The sequence below is a fragment of the Felis catus genome, chromosome A1 (genome assembly GCF_018350175.1).
Source record: "Felis catus isolate Fca126 chromosome A1, F.catus_Fca126_mat1.0, whole genome shotgun sequence".
Classification (NCBI taxonomy): domain Eukaryota; kingdom Metazoa; phylum Chordata; class Mammalia; order Carnivora; family Felidae; genus Felis; species Felis catus.
In genome coordinates, this window is record NC_058368.1 from 21,120,442 (window position 1) to 21,137,365 (window position 16,924).

At 43.1% G+C, this 16,924-nt stretch overlaps 1 pseudogene; it reads left to right on the top strand.

Moving 5' to 3' along the window:
- Positions 1 to 626: 626 nt before the first annotated feature.
- On the top strand, positions 627 to 724 carry LOC111556805 (annotated as a pseudogene).
- The last annotated feature ends 16,200 nt before the right edge of the window (positions 725 to 16,924 follow it).

Here is a 16,924-nt window from a genome sequence, read left to right on the forward strand (position 1 = left end):
CCATTCTCCTTTATCTCACTTCTCTCTTCTCCATCTGAACTCCTATCTACACTGCAAAAACCACTCCATAGTAACTCATCTACCCAGTCTGTGAGTCACTGTTCTATAAGCACTTGTGCATCAGAGCACCAATCGCTATGTATCATATATTTCTCTGCTGCCTTCGATAGATTATGAGTTCCTGGGACTTCCTCTTTGTATCCCCAGCATCTAGTGCACTGTCGGCCACATAAATGATTATGAACACACTGAAAATTTCATATCAATTTTTCAAACGTTTCACAAAATTCCCTTACTTCCTTTCAAACCAAAAAAATGCAGGTGTGAATTTGGTGTGCACCTTTTTCTTAAATGTAGGTCCCATGTTTGAAACAGGACTCGTACCAGTAGAGAAGCATCCACGATCACTAAAGAAGGGATTCTTAAGTCACTCATTAAATCTTAGATTTTTCTTTTGCCCAATTATAAAACCACAAGTCACAATCACTTTAAAACCTGTGTAAAAAATTGCACAGTATCTCCCTATAAACAAAAGGGGAGCGGAAATTTTACTTTATGCCTTCACGCTTTATGCCGTAGTGCCTGGCCCAAGAAAGACTTGTTGCAAACATTTAAAAAGTTATACTGTGCTGGCTTCAGCCGCACATATACTAAAATTGGAACAATACAGAGAAGATTAGCGTGGACCCTGCTCAAGGATGACACTCAAAAACTTATACTCTCTGGGAGTGAGGCTAAGCCCCTGCCACAGATCAGTTCTTCCCCCCACCCCTCCCCATCATCCCAAGAGCTGGTCTGCATGCTCCCTGTTCTTCCCTGGGGTCATCAGGATTTCCTCCTGGATCTTCTTTCTTTCATATTTTCCTCTGCCTCCTAGTGCCCAGGCATCTCCTGAAAATCAGAGAAACTGCCGGAATGGTGGTCTGTGTGCATGTCTCCCTTTTCTTGCCCCACTGCCCCTCTGCCATTTCCCCCGCCCACCAAGAGGCAAAGGGAATTTGTTTATTTTGCCAAGAACTCTCAGACACTTTCAGTTCAGCAGAGAGGTTGACTTAACTCTATTCCCTGATGGGAAAAGAAACGTGACATTCTCCTCATGATTAAAGCACCACTTTTTCTTGCTACGAAGGGAAAATTCAACATCATACAGCCCCCAAATGTTGCAACTTTCAGTGCAACGGCACTTTTTCTCCACATTTTAAAACCTTCTCTGACACACACATGGGGGCTGCAGGGAAGACTTTCTCACAAGGCTCTAAACACCTCCATTCTGCATCCAGGGTCTTTCACCGTCTGCCCCTGCCCTACACCTTCCCCTGCTTCCCACTGCTCCCCAGCCCTACAGTCCTGCCCCTGGCAATCAGGTTTCCTGTCCATTCTAGAAGCTTATGCCCTCGATGCCCTCGTGCCTGTGATGTCTGCCCTCATCCTTCCAGGCTTCCAAACACAGCCCAGGTGCTCCTCCAGAAACCCTTCAGTGACCACAGGGTACACAGAGATCCCGCTCTAATCCACGTGGTGTTTTAATGCTATAGTGCCTAAGTTTGCATTTATTCACATTTTTTCCAGCCTTGTGTTCATTGTTATGTCTTGCTCTCCAACCAGCCAGACAGTGAGCTGGAGAGAGGGTGTGGGCTCTGAAGTCAAGCAGCTGTTGGCTCTGGAGCCTAATTTCTGAGCTACGTGAGGCCCAGTTTCATTATTTGTAAAATGAAGAAGTAAACACCCACCCCTGCGAAGCTGAGTTGCCATGAGCACTAAATGAGGTCTAGCATGTGAAACTCCTGGCCTTCTTGCCCTCCATGAACTGTCTCACTGCTTTCCTGAGGGCAGGATCACATCGCTCACTGGTTCCCGGGTTCGTAGAACGCCGAGCACAGTAAAGCGGGACACGATCGGCAGCAACCGTTAAAAGTGCACGGAATTAACAAAGAGCTGGGAACATAATCTCGGTTGGCAAGGAAATGAGACAGACCTTTAACCACTCAAAACCAATGTGCCACTAGAATTGAAACGTGAAATGAGATAGCATAAAAAAGCAGACCAGTCACGACACACAGACCACTTCGATGCTTAGAAGGATATTTTACTGAACACACATAGAAAAACAAATGTCCTGTTTCTAATACCTTTAGCAAAGTCTGCCTTGAATCTTGCGGGGGATATGCAATAAAAAGATGTCTCCTTCAGCCTTTTCAATTAAATGCGTTCTGATACCATACCATATACTGGTATGAGCTCATACCATATATTAAATCACAAGTCAGGGACTTAAAATACCGCCATCAGATATGAAGCACATTTCTTTAGTTTCTATGTAAGCCCAGAAGGGCTGCACAGTCAAGTAATGGTCATTTTCCAGCTGTCTCACTCTTAACTCTAGGCGTGGGACAAAACAGGCCCTTAGTTGGAGCCCTATCAGCTACACAGTGCGTGTGAAGAGAGTGAATAGCTCCAATTTGCACAATTCTGATAATTTCCTATCACTGACTGCGGGGTGGGTGGGGGGGGGGGGGGGAGAATGCCATCCGCTCACTTAAGAGGCTTCATTGGAAAGCAAAACACTTCTTTCTATTTACTTAAGCACCAGGCTAGAATATGAGGAAGCACAATACATTCTAAACATGGTGCACATCTGGTCTAAAAACCACAATCAATTTATTGCCGCGTCTGAAACATTTTCAGCGACTGTCATATAATATATTATCACACATTTCTAACAAGACGTTTTCTTGGAACCAAAATAGACAGGTAGATCTGTCCGTTCAATTTCTCACAAATGAAAGAGAAAATTGTTTGGCTCAGATGTCTGTACTGTCTTTGGAGTAGTGTAACTATCATATGAGAAGGGTATTAGTCAAAGATGCCAGGAGCTCAGCAGTTACTTCCAAAGAGTGAAATTACTGGCTACACAGAAAGAAAAAAAAAAAAAGATGTATGCATGTATGTATGCATCTTCTCTTTTTTCCCATTCCAACAGAACCATTTATTGCATTTACTTGAAAGAGATGTACCACAGTCTTGTTAAGCCCATCTATCTCCCAGTGCTATAACCCTGGACTCCCTATTAAATGGAATCTTTTGATCTCTGGGGCTCCTAAAGCAGAACTTTATTAAAAGTTTTATTAAAAATTAAAATGCAATCGAAATCACGTTAAAATGCTTAAAAGCTCTATATTTTCACCCTAACCCCTCATGGGCATTCACAAGGAGAGTCACAATGGTATTGAATAGCCAGAGAGCCCCACGCCCAATAAAGAGGGCTGCCAAAATATCCCAGGATTGGCCCCAGTGAAACCATTTACTGGCTCACCGTTGGCTGCATAATCCGCCTTTAAGCACTTTCTCCTCTGTAAAAACCCCAGAGCTCCTTTAAGAGCCTTGTCTCAGCACACAAAACTTTCAAGTGACTAACCCTTCCCTACCCAGCCCCTGAGCCCCTCGCACCAGCCATGCAGGCTTTGACCTTTCCTGATAACCCACTCAAAGCACGTTCTGCTTATAGGGCCAGCAAAAAAATGCATGAAGCCTAGATCATCCGATCTTTGGCAAGGTTCATAAACAGACTGGACATTGTCAGCCCTCTTTCATACGTCTGAGCCTTTGACAGTGTTGCTCCCTGAATGAATGCTGCGGCTGACTTTGCCTGGTGAAGAGCTCATCATACTTCAGAACTCAGTTCAACCAGGACTTTGTAGTGACAGTTTCCCTGACAGCCCTCCTTTGCTGAAATAGGTGGTCTACTCTTTCGTCTGGGATGGAGCGTCCCACACACCCCTCCTCCAACTGTACCCCGCCATACCCCAGTAGAGCGTAGGATGCGTCATTATGTCTATCTTCCCACCAGCCTGCAAGCTCTTCTGGAAAGAACCTGTGTCTTCTTCTCTGTACCTCTAGTGCCCACGACACTGTCTTGCATGAAGAAGGGACCCCTCAAATATTTACTGGATGAAAAAACAATAGCCGTAAGCCAGAAAAATCCTGACTCTGTCAGAATGGTTAAGAGCTTCACTTGCTTCTCTATGAGCAAAAAAAAAAGAGAATCTTGGGAAAGGGCAAAGTCAGAGTTTTCGGGTCTTTCAACCACAGGAGCTGTTAGTAAGGAAAATTCAACTGATCATACAGAGATAAAAGAGGGGAGTGTATGCTTTTGCAACTTGGGTCTGCAGTCCTCCTGTTAGAATTAGAGAAATACAAAAAGAGCACCCAAGAGGAGAGGACTTAAGGGATTGTAGTGAATGGCAGACAAAATGGTGGGCACTCGAAACAGTGGGCACTCAAAAGCTAAAAGGACAGCATCAAGATGAAGAAACCAGGAAGGGGGGTAAGTCAGATGAGGAAGGATGGGGAGGCACTTTAGGCTCATTAGTCATATTATAGGACCTAGAACGGCAAAGGGTTTCTTGGATATAAAAGGACGTACGTCCAGGAGAAATTTAGGAAGGCTCTCCCTGTGTCAGCAGATAAGAAAAGGAGGAAACCAGTGGGCAGACTGCTTGCGGCCCATTAAATGAAGTAACCCCATTTGTGCTGAGTCGAACTGAACAAAGAAAACTGCCCCAATGAACAAATATGAGGCTGATTCTGTATTTCAGTTCAGTCTAGAAGCGAATTCTCACAGAACCCAGAAAACTTCCAGAGAGCTCGGTGAGTTGAGGCAGAGGCACAGGTGGGATCACAGGAGCCCACAGCCCACAGTGCGTAGGACCCCATCGCCTTCCGCCTGCTATGGTGCTGTCTGGAAAGCAGTGCAGGTGTGTTTGAAGGAGAATGTCTAACAGCAGCTGAAATAACCAAAAACAAAGTGGTGAATGGCTGCCCTGGGCCAATATGGGGACAAATTGGCAGAGTGGAGTGTTCCTCCACAGACCTGTCCAACTGTTTGAGAATGCCACCATCTCTCCAGAGGTGCCCTTGAAAAGGCTAAGTGGAAAGGTAGAGCCTTTTAAAATTTTATGTGGTTTCTAAAGCATCTTAATTTTTAATAAAAAGTTCTTAATAGCATTCTGGATAAAAGACTATGGTACTTACAAGATCCTTTTTATAATGCCAAACTCTTTGTGCAGTATATGTATATATTTTTAAAAAGACCATGGTTTGGCAAATGCTGACGGCCTTTAACACTTACGATTATTCTCCTTCCGTTTACTCTACTGCTTGATGCTGTGGCCAAGAGCAAATCCATCCAATTCTCTGCCCTGACTTTGCTTCGTTTCGAGGTAAGGAATTTAAAGGAAAATGTAACATAGAGGTAATTTCCAACAGCCTTAGCCTCTGAAAGTGTTCATCCGGCCGATGCTATCTGACCCTGGCTTCCGATGCATGTTCCGAAGGCCCAAGCATGTCCAGAAACATGTAAGTAAGGCACATTTCTGGGGATGATGGCCCTCTAGGTGTCAACAATTACAACTAAATAAGACACCCATCCCTAAGTGTAGAATAGAATCCTGGCGCTCTCCTGGCGCTCTCCTGTCGTTTGGTTAATGCTTTACAATTTACAAAGTGCCTTCTTTGAGCCTCAGAGAAGTTACATGATTCACCGAGTCTGTGGCTTGGTGCCAGAGCCAGAAGCTTCGCGGACTTCCTTCCTGCAGGTCCAGGCTCTGGGAGCATCCTGACTAGAACACCTGTGGCCAGAATTAACTTAGCAATAAAGCATAGTGATTAACAGCTCACTTCAAGAGTCATTCGGAGAAGCAGACCATAAGCTAGATGGGAGGAGGACACCGGGGAAAATGGCCCAAGCTAAGACATCGACTGAGGACGGACGCCGTATTCAAAGGACATCCCAGAAACCCTCCTCAACCTGGGAGACAGGTGGTACCAGATCATCTGCCAGGAAGGAGTGTTCGGAAGCCATTTTGGAGAAGGCCAAGCATTTCAGGAAGAAAAAATTAAATTTCATGCGTCCTAAGCATTAGCAAATTGCTAGAAGCTCAGATTTGCAAGAGTAGGTGAATGTGTCATTCACTTAGAAAATGAGTCAGTTGGTTGCCTCTTGTTACCTTTGATCTGAAAAGGAAATATAAGGGGTGCTTGGAAAGAAAGACAAAGCCCCCCCACCCCCACCCCAAGAACAAACCCTGTGAAAATAAAATTTCCCAAGCTGTTAGTATCCTATTTGCAAAATCAGATTCTCTTTTAACTTATCGAGTTCATGTTGCGAATTTCAAAACTCTCTTGTGAATTCAAATTTTTACTTTTCATCCAGGGACTAAGAAGTTATCAATATTCTCACCACACTTGAGAGAGAAAACTAAACAACAAGGAAGTAGGAATGCTCACATTTATTCACATGTATGGAGCTTGACTCATTTTCTTTTTTTGTTTGTTTGTTTCTCTATTTTTGAGAGAGGAAGAGAGAGCAAATGAGGAGCAGAGAGAGAAGGAAAGAGAGAGAGAAGGAGGGAGAGAGGAAGGGAGGGAAGGGGAGGTAGAGAGAGGGAGAGAGAGAGAGAGAGAGAGAGAGAGAGAGAGAGAGAATCCCAAGCAGGCTCTGCACTGTCAGCGCAGAGCCTGATGCGGGGCTTGAACTCATGAACCATGAGATCATGACCTGAGGCATGAATCAAGAATGAGACATTTAATCGACTGAGCCCCCCAGGCACTCCTGAGCTTGACTCATTTTCTAAGTGAAAGACACATTGATCTATTCTGTAATTCAGCCTTTTTGTGCCTCAATGTTCTCATCTGCAAAGTAGGAAAAATAACAGTACCTGCTCATGGTTTGTCATTAGGATTAAATAAGTCAATGTACATAAAGTACTTGGCATAGTGGCCAGCATAATAAATGACAAGTAAATGTTAGCTATTATTCATATTCCAATGAGTGCTTTGGTTTCTATAAATCATAAAAAGTGATCCTTGAACACACGCAGGCAAGAAGTTTCCAGTGGTTTGTTAGGTCTATGAAATTTGATCTTCCTTGCCTTTCTTGGCAGGGATCTTAACTAGCTAAAGTTATTGATCCAGGTAGCAAGATCCACACCTCTACATGACTGTTTCCACTCACTGAAAATTTCCAGAAAGTAATCATTTCAGGCTGAAATTGTCCGTGCTTGGTCTCAACCCAATGGAAACTCACTTGCATTGGAAGATGGGAGCACAGTCCATCCCCTGATTTGCAATGGCTGGAGTTGAGGGACAACCGGACTTTTTCTACCCCAAAATAATATCTTTTAGCTGAACTTTTAAAAAATCACTAAACATTGTGAGTTTAATCTTCCCTTAGCCGTGAATACAATAAATGACCACCTGCTTTAAAGCTCCTATTATTTTTAAGATCTTTTTTAAGCTCCTTTGAGACAAAGAGGTCCCAAGTAGAAAATTTTTTCTTTTATATCCAAGTTTCTCAGCTGAAATATCTACATTTTAATAGCTGCTTCTCTGATTTTTCTCTTTTAACTTCATAACATATTTTACAGCTCCAAGGTGCTGGTAAAATGAGTTTGGAAAGTTTTTTTTAACATAGATTAAATGCCAAGAGCCCTCCACTCTACCCACCAGACATACACAGCCACAAGTCCTTCTCTTCACAATGCCGAGATAGTCAGACCCAGTGTTTGGAAACATCAGTTTCTCAATCACAGACTGAGAAGGGCCTGCAGCTTATGTGCAACCCAGCTCCTTCTCCAGTGCCCACTACAACGGATGGGTGAATGAGCAAATGAACAATTGGGCATTGTGTGGACCAGCCTAGCAGATGGTCCTCTGAATAGTTTCCTTATCTAGATATTTCTTAGAAATGTTATAACGTTTCTTTCATTATAAATACTTCATTTCTCTAACATGAAGGTTTCTTCTCTCTTTGTCCTTATCACCACCAGCTACCAGTAGCCAAGTTACAGAAGCAATGGCTATATATCCTCAAACCCATGACCACTCAGAATCAGAGTTGCTTTGACTGCACAGCAATCACAGTGCAACATGCCCGAAGAAAAGGGACCCTGAAATGGGACCTCTCTGGACTTCCTCCCCAGACCAGGAATCAGTTCCGATCTAAATCGGAAATGCTTGGATAGAGAGGAAAGATGGATTTGATGCAGGAAATACAGGACACAGGAAACAGGAGAGCAGCACTTAAACACCTTCTCTCACTTGATTCTTCATCAAAACAGTTACCAGACTCTAATCTGTAAACCTTCCAGGGTCAGGGATGCAAAAATGATGGTCCAGAAGGCGTGCACTCCATTCACAGCTCCATGTTGACAAATTATGAGCTTTAGTGAGCCTTATGCTCCTAAAAGGCAAAAATCATGTCATTTGCTACTTTGTATTCTCAGGGGCCTACTGCAATGTGGGGAATATAGGGAGGGGGGAGCTTAAGAAGTATTTGTAGGAGGAAGAAAAGAAGGCCTGAGAGAGATGGGAAGGAAGGAAGGTAGGTAGATAAAAAAGGAAGGAGGGAGGGAGGGAGCGAGGGACGGAAGGAAGGGAAGGAGAGGCATAGGAGAGAGGGAGGGAAGGAAGGAAGGAGGGAAGGAAGGAAGGAAAGAAGGAAGGAAGGAAGGAAGGAAGGAAGGAAGGAAGGAAGGAAGCAGGCAGATGAGTCTCTTCTGGGAGAGCATGGCACAAATTCACTCATTTGTGCCTGGACCATTTTCAGTCGTCTGAATAACATGGGCCAAAAGAAGGATCTGAAATTCATATAAATGATACCATTCTGAATATCAGGTTGGTGAGTTAGCTTGTGTCTCCTCTACATATGTGGTTTACTTTAAATGTAGTGTATAGCTGGAGGCAGGGAACAGGCATGGAATTCTATAAAAGATGGAACTGCATTATTGAAAATCATCAGAGGCCTTCACTTGAGCTTTCGAGGTTTGTAGGCATGGGAAATTAGAGCCCTGGAACATGTGATACTATCTTCGAACCAGAGACCAGATTCCTTGATTAAACTTCAGACTCTTGGAATCTCCTGATTGTTCATCTCATACTAATGATCTGGGAGAAATACTAGAAGGCAAGTTAATGATCCTGCTGAGTCTGAATTGGGAGGCAGCCACCTGAAATATTAGTAATCGACCAAAGTAAAGAAATAATTACAGGCTGACTAGATTAGAAATATAATCTCCACAGTACTTTCCCATAAGTAAATAAGGTTCAACTTATAAAACATCATGAAGAAAAAAGGCACTACACAACTCATCACTGTGTACCTTAGAACACTGGCGGCATCTGGACTCAGCTATGCCCTTCTCAGAGCTACATGCCAGAGGGATGGTCCCCAAAACCGTGTAGTCTCCAAACAGGAGATACTTAAAAACATAAGCCCTTAGTCCTAACCCACCAGGACTGAACACCAGCCTGTCCACCGTGCTTCATGACCCAGTGAACACTGAGCACTCACCATGCGCCAGCCATTTGTGCTGGATGCTGGGATACAGACAAGGAATATCCATCTCTGGGCAGCTTAGCCTACGCTGGCAAATGGGCCCTTCCATAGAAGAAAATAACAGGGAATGACTTTCCTAACTTGGTCCAGAAGAACTTTGGATTTCCATGCTGGGAAGCCTTGCCTAGGTGCAAGTTTCTCTAGCCTACCTCGTGAAGAACTACCTCTTTTGAGTCAGGACACCAGACAGGTCTAGAGAGGCTGTGAGCCTCTGAAGAGTGGCTGGCCTCCCTCCAGACTGTCAGATAGGGAACTCTGACCTCTGTATCACTGCCCCTTTCTTGTTTTCCCTCCTGTGTTTCCCAACAAGCTGTACATCAGAATCACTGAGGGCACTTTTTAAAAATATAGATGCCTGACCCCTACCTCAGTCTTGCTGAATTAGAATCTTTGCATTGGGTGAAATCTGCTTGTTGGACAATTTTGCAAGAAATTTTAATGTCAAGTTAGAGAACCACTGGGTAGTAGAAAGAACACAGGTTTTGGAGCCAGGTAAACCAAGATTTGAAATCCAGCACTGACAATTAATTGACATAATTAACTCTAGGGGACCTGGTTTAATTACTTAACATCTTTGTGACCCAGTTCCCTGTGCAGTAAAGTGGAATAATGCCCAGAGTTATTACAAACTTGGAATAAAACACGAAAAATATTCAGCACTACAGCCACTATCATAATTTCCTCCCACCTCCACTAAATGCCTGCTTCCCAGAAAACATCTTATACCAATATTTTATGATTTGGTTCAAATTTAAGTCAAACTTCTCCAGGATTATCCTATGGGTTTATCTCCAGCTGTGGAAAGAAGAGTTTTGCTCACTAATTTTAAAACTCCAAGAAGCATATTGTAAATAGGAAAGATTCAGGGGATTGAGTTGATTTTAGCCATAGGGACGAGTTATAGGTACCCTTCCCTAGAGAGACAAAGTCAATTATATACTAAATTACTGGGAGCAAGAGGTACAAATCTAGTGAGAATTATGGGAAAGGACAGAGGCCACCGTTTTGTCTCCTTACATTTCTATAACAAGTTACCCTTTATTGCATGATGAAGATGAAATATACAAAGAACACTGGACTAGGAACGCAAAGACCTGTGTTCAAACCCTAGCCGTGCAACTTTGGACAACTCAATTCTCTCTGAACCTCAGTCACTTACCCCATAAAATGAGGGATCGAGGCTGCTAAAATCTTACTACATTGACTTATGGATTTCATATCTTTTCAAAGCACAGAATATTCAGCTAACAGTCACATAAGTGAAGCAGGAAGGTTCTGGCAGGCACCAGTGTACTGAAGAACAACGAAGACCTTTCAGAGAAGGGAGCCCCTAAGAAGCACAGATCTTGAATGTCTCACGGGAGTCTAATCTTAGAGTTTACCCTGAATTTGCCAACCCTTGACCACTCTGACATTCAAACGAGTCGTCTGCAGCCCAAGTTCCTGGTAAAAATAGGAGTGGGCTAAGTGTCCACATGCCACCTGTCCCTGGATACTCCTGGCAGGAGGCAGCCAGAAAATAACTGAACCTAAACTTGGATAGAAATGAGCTCTCTCTGGGGTGCCAGGGTGGCTCAGTTGGTTCAGTGTCCAAATTTGGCTCAGGTCATGATCTCATGGTTCATGGGTTCAAGCCCTTGGTCAGGCTCTGTGCTGACAGCTCAGACCCTGGAGCCTGCGTTTAATTGTGTGTCTCCCTCTCTCCCTGCCTCTCCCCTACTTGCATTCTCTCTCTCTCTCTCTCTCTCTCTCTCTCTCTCAAATATAAATAAACATTAAAATTTTTAAATAAAAAAGAAAAAGGAAAAGAAATAAGCTCCTTCCAAGATAAATAGACAAAAGGTAAAACTGTCCAGTTGGTTTTCCAAGAAAGTCTGAAGAAGATCGTCAGGGGGTGAAAACCACCCAACAGGGCCACCTAAGAGCTGTAACCACAATCTCCACCACCAGTGACCTAGCAGAGGCTCAAACATGCCTCTCCCTGTCATGATTTTGGCAGGGTCCACAGCTAGTTTACTCTTGGGTACAGGTATTCCTGCTGAAGCACCAAGTGAGAGGAGCTATTAACAGGATACTTTGGGAAAGAGAATTGAACCAGAAAACCCCAAAGAATATTCTACTTCATTAATAATACACAGGCCTTGAAATAACCTTCCCTAACTTTTTCCCTACTTTCTAATGTATCTGAATTTCTTTCCATCTTTCCTTTCTTCTCTTCTTTCTTAAGGACAAGATGTCACCTAACCTGGCAGCTTTGTATCATTTCACCCCAACGACTCCTCTCTCCTGGATGACCACACCCCAACATCTTCTGGATGACCACATAACCCTATCCTGGATGACCACATCCCACCCTTTCCTGGATGATCACACACCATCCTGTCCTGGATTACCACACCCCACCCTCTCCCCGATGACCACATAACCCTTTCCTGGATGACTACATCCCATCCTCTTCTGGACGGACACACCCCATCCTGTCCTGGATAATCACAGTAAAACTGACTCTTCTCCTGGACCTTCCTATTGGCTCATCTTCCTCTACACCTCCCTTAAATGTGCTTTCCAGGAATCCAGCCTGAATCCTTTGATTTCTTGGTTACACCTTCTCTCCTCAGGCCATTGTATCCACACCCAGGGCCTCTGACCACCACCTTTACACCACAGATTCCCAAATAAATGTCAGAGTTCCAAATTCAGTATGGAGGTTTTGACTCTTAGATCTTAATTGTCCCCTTAGTCTCTCCTTTTAGGACTAGAAGAAAATGGCCTCAGCTACAAGTAGGATGCCCCTCAGGAGGTCTCTCCTGAAAGGAAGCCAGTCTGAGCACATTTTCTGTTTTCCTATTCCAACCACTCCCCTGACCTGATCCCGTGGCTACTGAAGCAGTATAGAAAGTGGTGCAAAGGTATTCGCACCTAAATTTGAATCCCATCTCCACACATAGGCAACTTACCTAACATCTCCAAGTTTTATTGCATCATCTGTGTTGAGCGGTTTATAATAATATCCACCTTATGGAATCATTATGAACATAAAATGAGATGATACTTATAAAGTGCTTAGCACAGCGCTCAGCACTTAGAAAGAGCTCAATGCTAGCTATTATTATATGCCTGTAGTCATTATGCAAAAATGGTGGTTTGCATTCAAACTTCTACTATCTCAATAGGAAAAAGAAATCCATTTCAATGCTTCTAAGTCTTTTAACCCTTTCCTACCTCCATAGCTAAATATAATCCAAATGGTGGCAGTCAAGTTCTGAGGCTGCTAGTGGAAAAGGCTCATGAAGGAAAGGGCTTTCTTTCTTTGGAGTTTCTTTGCCAAGTACAAGATTCTCCTATCAATTAGAGTGAGCTAATTCATGCCAAGCATTCTTCACCATCCAAGGTGAAGTTGAAGGGAAAGACACACTAGTGAATTCAAACACAATAAACAAAAGAAACATACATCAGGCAAAGCCAGGGAAACAAGGTGCTGAGCACAGGAACCATGTTTTTTGTCTAAGAATTTACTTTTGACAAATTTGCTTTCCTCCAGAATTCCATCTTTTGCCCTGTAATTGAAATTCCCGTGTCCCCAGTCCCAATCAAAATGGGTAGGAAAAAGGAAGCTTGACATCCCATAAGAGACAAGTGACAGGAGAGACAAACTCTTGACCAATTAAAATAATTCTCTCACTTGCCTCACTTTCCCCTGTTAAAAAAAAAAAATTACAAGAATCTTCCTGCAGCTTCATTCTATGTGGCTTCCCTGGGGTTATGTGTTTGTGTGCACTCATCATTGTTGAATTTCCAGCTTTCATTTTTCTTTAGAAAGCAACACTTAGTTCACTGAAGCCTGCTGATTATGAGGGTACACAGACCCAAATGAATCATAGAAGCAGCCAGATTGCACAAATACAAATCCTCCGCATTGTGTCTTCCGCCCGCCCTAACCTTCTCATACGGCCTCTCTTCCCAGCATCCCTTTCTCTGATTACCTCATCCACACCCAAAGTACAATTAGTGCATTCAAGCACTAGAGACAGCTAATAAGGCAAGGAAGAGTGCAGCAAACAACCCCATGGTTCCTAGAATCTAGGCACAACACAAAAGCAAAATAAATTTAAAAAGTAATAATATCTACAGCTAGTACTGTGGGGTACCATCCAGATCTCCCCATCAACTCATTCCGTCAGCTACCAGGAGTGCTGGCTGCTGATGGGACAACTGAGTCCCTTTCTAGGTTATGTACTTAAGCTTAAAGAGCCACCTCTCCCGAGTTTACACTTCCTTCCTAAAGACAGACAGCATCCAATACCTGGTCAACGTGGAGGGTTCAAAGCTGAATCTCTCTGCCTAAATTCAGAGCAATTCTGAATGGCTGTCTCAGGTCCAGCACTCCCATAGGTTGATGAGGGTCTTTGTTTGGACTGCACTACACTTCAACTTCTCTACCCAATGCCATTCCCCTCACTCCCAGTAAACTCCTGTGTGCAAATCTACCTCACTCTTTGTTTGCCATTGAACATGACCTAAAACAACAGCCCAGAAGGCTAATATTTCAAAGATCAGTGAAACTGATATTTCAGAAACTTCCACCGAGTCCTGAAGCATTCCTTAAGGTCCAAGGAAAGAGTCATGGGTAGTCTTTGGTATCACACAGCCAGCCATCAACTTGCTCCACAGTGAGAGGATATTGGGCTCTGGGGAGTAAGAAAGTTAGTTGGCTTAGAGCTAACATGTCTAGGGCTCCGTCCCAGAGTTTCTTGGGCGTGCCCTTAAGCAAGTTTTTTTAGAGCAGTGTTTTCAAATGACCTTTCTCATTTTCAGTCTATCACAAACCAACAATATTTTTTATATCCAAATATATATATACATATATTTAATATACTTATAAACTATATTTTATAAAGTACAATAAAATGGATGATAATTCCCTACTTAAGTAGAGGCTGCACATGGTGATTTCCTTCAAAGGGGTACACGGTAGGAGGGGGATGTGGGAAGATAATATTACAGCAAAGGGGCGCCTGGGTGGATCAGTCAGTTGAGCCTCCGATTTCGGCTCAGGTCATGATCTCACGGTCCGTGAGTTCGAGCCCCGCGTCAGGCTCTGTGCTGACAGCTCGGAGCCTGGAGCCTGCTTCGGACTCTGTGTCTCCCTCTCTCTGACCCTCCCCCATTCATGCTCTGTCCCTCTCTGTCTCAAAAATAAATAAACATTAAAAAAATTTTTTTAAATATTACAGCAGAGAAACCTGATAAACATGACCTTATCCAAATGATCAAGGTCAACAACAGTAATAAGTCACGTTGGCAATATGTTGCCTTGATTTGAAGAGATGAAAATGGCCCTATGCCTTTCTGGTCTTCCTGCCAAAAACTCATAAGCCCAATTTCATCATGAGGAAACATCATATAAATCTCAACTGAAAGACATCCTATGAAACTCTTGACCAGTATTCCTCAGAACTGTCAAAGTCATCAAAACCAACAAAAGTCTGAGAGATTGTCACAAGAGGAAGCTAAGAAGACATGACAACGAAAGATAATGTGGCATTTTGGAAGAGAACCTAGAATAGAAAAATGACATTAGGTTAAAAACTAAGGAAATATCAATAAAGTATGAATTTTAGTTAATAATAATGTATCAATATGAGTCCATTAATTACAACAAATATACCATACTAATGCAATATATTCATAATAGGGGAAACTTGGTGCAGAGGATATGAAAACTCTCTGTATTATCTTCTCAATGTTTCTGTAAATCTAAACTTGTTCTAAAAAATAAAGCTTGTTCTAAAAAATAAATCAAATATAAATGAATTTATTTTTGAGACAGATAGCACAAGTGCACCTGTGTGAATGGAGGAGGGGCAGAGGGAGAGGGAGGGAGAGAATCTCAAGCAGGCTCCTTGCTCAGCTCAGAACTCGATATGGGGCTCAATCTCACAACAGTCAGATCATGACCCAAGCCAAAATCAAGAGTCAGACACTTAACCGACTGAGCCATCCAGGCACCCTGAATATAAATGATTTTTTTTATTTTTTTAAAGGTTTATTTTATTTTGAGAGAGAGAGAACATGAGTGGGGGAGAGGGACAGGGACAGGGAGTGAGGTGGGGGAGAGAGAGGGAGAGAGAGAGAGAGTCCCAAGCAGGCTCGTGCTGAGCATCAAAAGTCAGATGCTCAAGCGACTGAGCCACTCAGGCACCCCAATAAATGAATTTTTTTAAAAAATATATACATAAGCCCTGTCTTTTTATTCGTGTCAATCAACAAAATGTCTCTGTCAAATTTTTACAACGTTTCTAAATGCTTACTCTCACATTCTGTACCTACATTGCCACCAGCCAGTAATAAGTGGTTCCCAGAGAGACACCAGTCTGAAGACCACAGTCTGAGGAGCTGAGGGCTCATTTTCCTCGTCAGTGAAACGAAAGCAGGGACCCAGAGGATCAGAACTTTCATGTTTCCTCATATTTAACCTCGGGAATGCTGTAAGTGATCACCTTTTGCAAAACAATAGGTACTCAGAACCAGATGCCTAGAACCAAGCCCCTTCTCCATGACGAGTGGCATAAGGTAAACACTGTCCAGCTGTATAGACACCTATTTTCTCCAAAATTTCTTTAACTCAAGCAGCACAAAGGGTACTATCTCTGGGTGCTTTTTTTTTTTTTCAATCCAGAACTAGAAAAAGGAAGAAATGAAACATAAAAGTAATAACTACGTGTTCAGGCTGTCACAGATGGTCCTTAAGCCAGGGTGCGTGTTCCTTTTCTCTCACTCAGAAGCCCTAGAAAACCAGGAGAAGCCTCTTGTGCCAGGAGATTGTTGGAGTCATAAGCCAGCTGTAATTGGCCAGGAACCAAAGGTCTGTCAGCAAACCATGAATTGTCAGAGTTGAGACAGGGCACAGCATGAGAGAAGACATGCCACAGTTTGGGAAGTTGGTAAAATGAGTGGAAAGCACACCTTCCGATGAGCAAGAAGGAGGGGAAAATTGTAGTTGAAAAACAGATGGTATCAACCTGTCCCACCGAATAGGTTTTTGAGATGTGAATGGAGGGTTTCAAAACAACCCAGGGAAACAATTATACGTCTGAGAGGGCCAGAGATGATTCAGTTTCTTGTGGGTCTTGGAAAGCCTAAGGTTGATGCCCACAACTGAAGCCCCAAGAAACAGGAAGCAGACATAGCAAAAGCCAGTAGGGAATATGAACCATGAGCACATGCCAGGATTCAACCACCATGAGTGAGATTAAGGATATTTAAATATTGGAACTTTGGAAAGAATTTAAATATTAAAAACCTTAGGTTCCATGTACTATTCACATATTATCTCCTATTAATTACATATTACTTCTTTTTTTTAAATTTTTTTTAATGTGTATTTATTTTTGACAGAGAGAGAGAGAGACAGAGCATGAGCAGGGAAGGGGCAGAGAGAGAGGGGGAGACACAGAATCTGAAGGAGGCTCCAGGCTCTGAGCTGTCAGCACAGAGCCCAATAAGGGGCTCGAACTCACAGACCCCGAA